At 52.3% G+C, this 5,000-nt stretch overlaps 1 protein-coding gene across 8 annotated transcripts in view; it reads right to left on the bottom strand.

Annotated features, from left to right (window-relative positions):
* Positions 1–5,000, bottom strand: part of LOC105903656 (RNA-binding motif, single-stranded-interacting protein 3) — a 252,401-nt gene that overhangs the window by 193,478 nt on the left and 53,923 nt on the right. The gene's annotated exons all lie outside the window — the stretch shown is intronic.

The raw sequence follows: 5,000 nt of genomic DNA, 5'->3' as shown, positions 1-5,000 counted from the left end.
CCTGCAGCCAAACAATAAACAGCTAAATAACAACACGCTTAAAAGAGCCCTGCGCCACAAACACACATACACACACACACACACACACACACACGCACATTATCTCCCTCTCTCTTTCCCCCTTCTCTCTCTCTACTCGTGGTCTTCCTGCCTCTGTCTATTCTCTCTTTCTCCTTCCCTGTCTCTCTCTCTCTCCCTCTTCCTCTCTCTTTCTTTCTGTCACAGTCACTGTCACAGACAGTCTTTGTCACTGTCCCCCCTCTCACTCACTCCATTGCTCTCTATCTCTCTCTCTCTCTCTCTCTCTCTCTCTCTCTCTCTCACTGTCTACACCTCCCCCCCTGTCTCTCCCTCCCTCCCTCTCTGGGACAGAATGTTGTGGACGGAAGTGCCGCCGCTGCCACATCAGACGCAATACTACGTGTCGCGAAAAAAAATATAAAAAAACCTCACCCAATTATTTGTGCATAATGACGGCTAACTCCACACATTAACGCAGATATCCCAGCCCTGTCCTTTAAATCCCCCCCAGCCTTCACTCAGTGTGCCGTACTTAACATCAGCGCTGCTAATGAGGGGGTGGGGGGTTTAATCAGAAGGGAAATGGTGTCATATTTCACTGATGACTAGGGGGCCGTGCGCGACGCTGCTGATGCAAAGGGCCTCCCTGGAGTCGGCTGGACTGGGTGTCTTGGGGCCGCATGTGGGGAGGGATGGGTGGATCATTAATGACACGTGAGGAAATGAAAGCGTGGAGCTGAGCAGTCATGCACTAGTTGTGAACTGATGGTGATTCGAGGACATAACCTGACTTGGTTTGAGTCGGATCAGCGTTGAGTCGTCCGCACTGGAATGTTACCGTGGGAGAGCGGCATTCCCAGGGATCGTGTTACACTCGTGGGGATGGGGGAGGGTGGATGTGTATGTGAGTCTTTGAGAGTGTGTGTGTGTGTGTGTGTGAGTGTGTGTGTGTGTGTGTGTGTGTGTGTGTGCCTGAGTGTTTGTTTGCATATCTGTGCATGTGTGTGTATGCATGTGTGTATGTGTGTATGTGTGGGCACTTGGGCTTGTTACAATTATGATTGTAATCAGAAAATAGAAATATGCTATGGCAAGGTCGCTAAATGAAAGAGTGGAATTGTGTGTGTTCATGTCTTTGTCTGAATGTGTACATCCAGGCGTGAGTGCTTGTATGTGTGCATGTACTGTATGTGTGGCTGTATGTGTGTGTGTGTGTGTGTGTGTGTGTGTGTGTGTGTGTGTACGAATGTACGTGTGTATGCACATGTGTGCATGCCTGTCTGTGTGTTTATATTTACATGCCTGTATCTATGTGTGTATATGTGTGTGTGTGTGTGTGTGTGTGTGTGTGTGTGTGTGGATCGTGTGAGCAGGGGGGGGGGTTGTCAGGAATCCTGTGTGAGTTCATGGGGAACGCTTTCCCACCATGGACACATGCAGGTGCCTTCCCAGCAAGAACCCTAACGACCGACGAGGAGACCCAATTCAAGCCTCCCGCCCCCTCGTGCACATAGCCACTCAGTATGTGTCCGAGGTCCTCTCTGCACCACCACACAGCACCTAGAGTTTACCCAATTTGCATTATTAAACATCAATGCAGAAAACCAGAGAAAAATACACCCTCCGACGCCACAGCCTGCCTGCCTCAACAATGGGCATAGGAGGAGCGACTTAGGAAGGGATCAGGCTGGCAGCCTATGGTGCCTCAGTAGCCTGGCGCCACTCTTCATACCCTTTGCCACCGCCCCGCTGTCGATGGGCACTTTTAATAATTTATAGCCCTAAAGGATTGGCGAGGCTTAATTGGCATCCAGGCTTAATCCTCTGCCACACCGTGGGGAGGTGCACTGCAGCATGGCTTTCTGGGAAACTGGAGGACTTGGCTCATGCTGATATGTCTAAAGACAGAGAAAGGCGTCTCGGTGCTGAAGTTAAAAGGCTTTAGTTTGAAATCAGACATTGGATGTTGCCGTGCAGTAGAGATTGCGCGGATGATGTGTGTCTGTGTGAGTGTGTGTGTGTGTGTGTGTTTGTGTGTGTGTGTGTGTGTGTGTGTGGAGGGGCGTGGATACATCTGCTGAACAGCCGGTGACCAATCGGTGTCTGCGTGATTCAGACATTGAGTAGAGCGTTCATGGGTGTATGTGTGTTTGCACGTGTGTGTGTGTGTGTGTGTGTGTGTGTGTGTGTGTGTGTGTGTGTGTGAGAGCGAGTGTGCATGCGCTGGTCACTTGGGGAGCTGAAAGAGCACCTGCAGCCAGGGGCTAAGAGGGATGATTGGGTTCATTTTCTCATCAGCCTCTCGGCTCCCACTCAAACTCAGGAATCACAGGCTCTCAATGCCCCATAAACACATCAGCAGAGCGGAAGCCAGGCTGGACAAACATCAGCACATTACACACACACACACACACAGAGACACACACACACAGACACACACTCACACACACACACACACACACACAAACTTACACACGCGGGTGCACACACATACACACACTCTCACACACAAACACACACGCACCCATTGATGGACACACATGAGGAGCAAAAAGAGAGGTGGGACAAGAGAGAATAAGAATGAAACCAGGACAGGCATATAGACAGAGAAAAAGCATGGGACAAGGAGAGAGAGAGACAGAAGACTAAATCGAAGCACAAAGAAAGAAAGAGAGGGGGAGGGAGGGAGAGGCCTGAGCAGTGGACAAGCCAGACAACAGGGCATCATCTCACAGCCAGTGTCTGGTTTCCCTAACAAAAGGGCGGCGCTCTGCTTAACTCAAGACAGCCATAGAGTAGAGGGGGCCCCTCTGTCAATCTAAACCCCTGCAGTCGGGGGAGAGAGAATCTACACCGCTGGTCCGCTGTCAATCACCCCGTATCCCGGGGCGACGCCACCGCCACCGCCACACGAATACGAAACCGAGCCAAAACAAGCCCTCAGGCTAGCCTTGAGTCACCGTTACTCTCTTGGCTGGGTTGCCGTGCCAAGGAGACGTCTTGGATGCGTTCTGGTGTGAGTTGGAGGCGTGCGATTGGCTGTGATCAGGAGGAGATCTTAATTCGCTGGCGACGGTGGGCTGCTGATGCTGATGCTGATGCTGATGCTGATGCTGATGCAGGGAGATGCGCAGGCAGAGCTGCAGGTAGCGCCCACATTACGCCGCTGCCACGGTGATCCATCCATCGCATTGTTCCCTTGGTTACTGTTTCTACAGTACCCTGGCTCCAATTAAATTTGCCTCCTGCCGAGACACTGTTACCCACCACCCTTCTCCCCTCTTCTGCCTTTCTCTCTTTCACTCTGTCCGTATCTTTCCCTCTTTCTGTCTATTTATCCCACTCTCTGTTTCTCTCTTCCTTCTCCTGTCCCTCCTGTCATTCTCTCTCTGCCCTGTTCTCTCCCTCTCTCTTTCTGTTTCTCTTCCTCTCCTCTTTCTCAACCTCTCCCTCTCTCCATGTCTCCCCCTCTCTCTGCAGCCATGTAATATGAACAGCAGACCTTCACCTGATGCCTTTCACCTTGAGAGACACAGACGCCGGCGGCCGTGTGCTGGTCTCCGCTCGCCACTCGTCTCCGTTCGCCGCTCTCTCATCCCTCTCCTCTCCCCTCCTCGTCTCGTCTTTATCGGATTACCACGCCCAGGCCCTCAGGACCCGGCTCCCCTTCCACCTCTCACCCCAAAACGAGCAGCTCTGTCTGGGGTGGAGTGGGAGTGGAGTGAGCCTGGGTCCAGCCCCCCCCCCCCCCCCCCTTCCAACAGTAGGTAGGCTAATAGGAAATGAATGGGAGGCCTTCACTGATGAAGTCTTGACTCCAGTTTCCTCCTCAACTCATTTAGCGCTGTGGGCCGGAAAGGCGGGGCGTCTCAGACATAACAGGACTCTGGACCAGACGTCAGATCTGAGCCGCAGTCAGCCGGCCTCCACAGTCGGCACGGTAACCCAACCCAACTTCCTTAGCCACAGTAAATCTGAGCTACCGGTTTAGTTTACCTGCATGCCTATCACACGAGCAGCACACAATGCCGTAAGCTTCACAGTGCTGGGTAAATGTGGAACCTCTTATCAATGGCTTCGACTCAACATCCATACCTCTTCAAACACCTACATTGGGGGTGGGGGCCACAGTGGTCCTATCTAAATACACAGAGCTATGCTTTCACTCAACATCCAGTACATCTCTTCACCCACCAGACATTTCTCTAACCCAGCTCCTCACAGCTTCAGGCCTACACGCATATGTCTCTTCTGGGATGCGATGCGAGGCCGCCCTCCCCATCCAGTGGGGCAGACAGCGGGCAGCAGTGAGGGATGCCACCACATGCCACCACGACCTCCTCCGGCAGCAAGACAATGATCCCAACACACTGGCATCCCTCAACATCCAGGCCTCTTCATTACCCTCTTGGTACGCATGCGGGCAGGCGGGTAGGCGGCAGACCGTGGGCACAGTGAGGGATGCCACCAGTGACGGGGGCAGGTCTCTCTGATGGAGTCATTAAGCAGCCGGCGCCCAGGGAGCCGCGGGGGAGGCTAATGTTCACCGTAATGTCTGGAGGAAGTCGTTTGCCTACTGGCACTGATTGTCCCTCCATATATCTCTTAATTGCGCCCTGAGATACTGCACACACTGTGTGTCTGTGTGTGTGTGTGTGTGTGTGTGTGTGTGTGTGTGTGTGTGTGTGTGTGTGTGTGTGTGTGTGTGTGTAAAAGAGAATGGGTTACTGCCAGACAACAACAAGGCGTCTCATTAGAGCCCAGCAAGGCATAGGATAATCAGATCCATCCTTACTGGAGCCATCATCAGAAGCTTCCAGAAATGTGTCAAAGATACCACATGAAGCAAGTCCTACTTAGACGAGACAGGGCACAGCGTATGGGAGAGGAGAGAGAAAGCAATTAAGAATCGACTCCGAGAGAATATGGCTGTGTTAGCACTGCATATTATTACCATCGGTTACTATGAAGTTTTTACA

This window comes from Clupea harengus, chromosome 19 (assembly GCF_900700415.2).
Source record: "Clupea harengus chromosome 19, Ch_v2.0.2, whole genome shotgun sequence".
NCBI lineage: Eukaryota > Metazoa > Chordata > Actinopteri > Clupeiformes > Clupeidae > Clupea > Clupea harengus.
The sequence above is the reverse complement of the archived record's forward strand: the minus strand, read 5'-3'. Positions and strand labels throughout refer to the sequence as shown.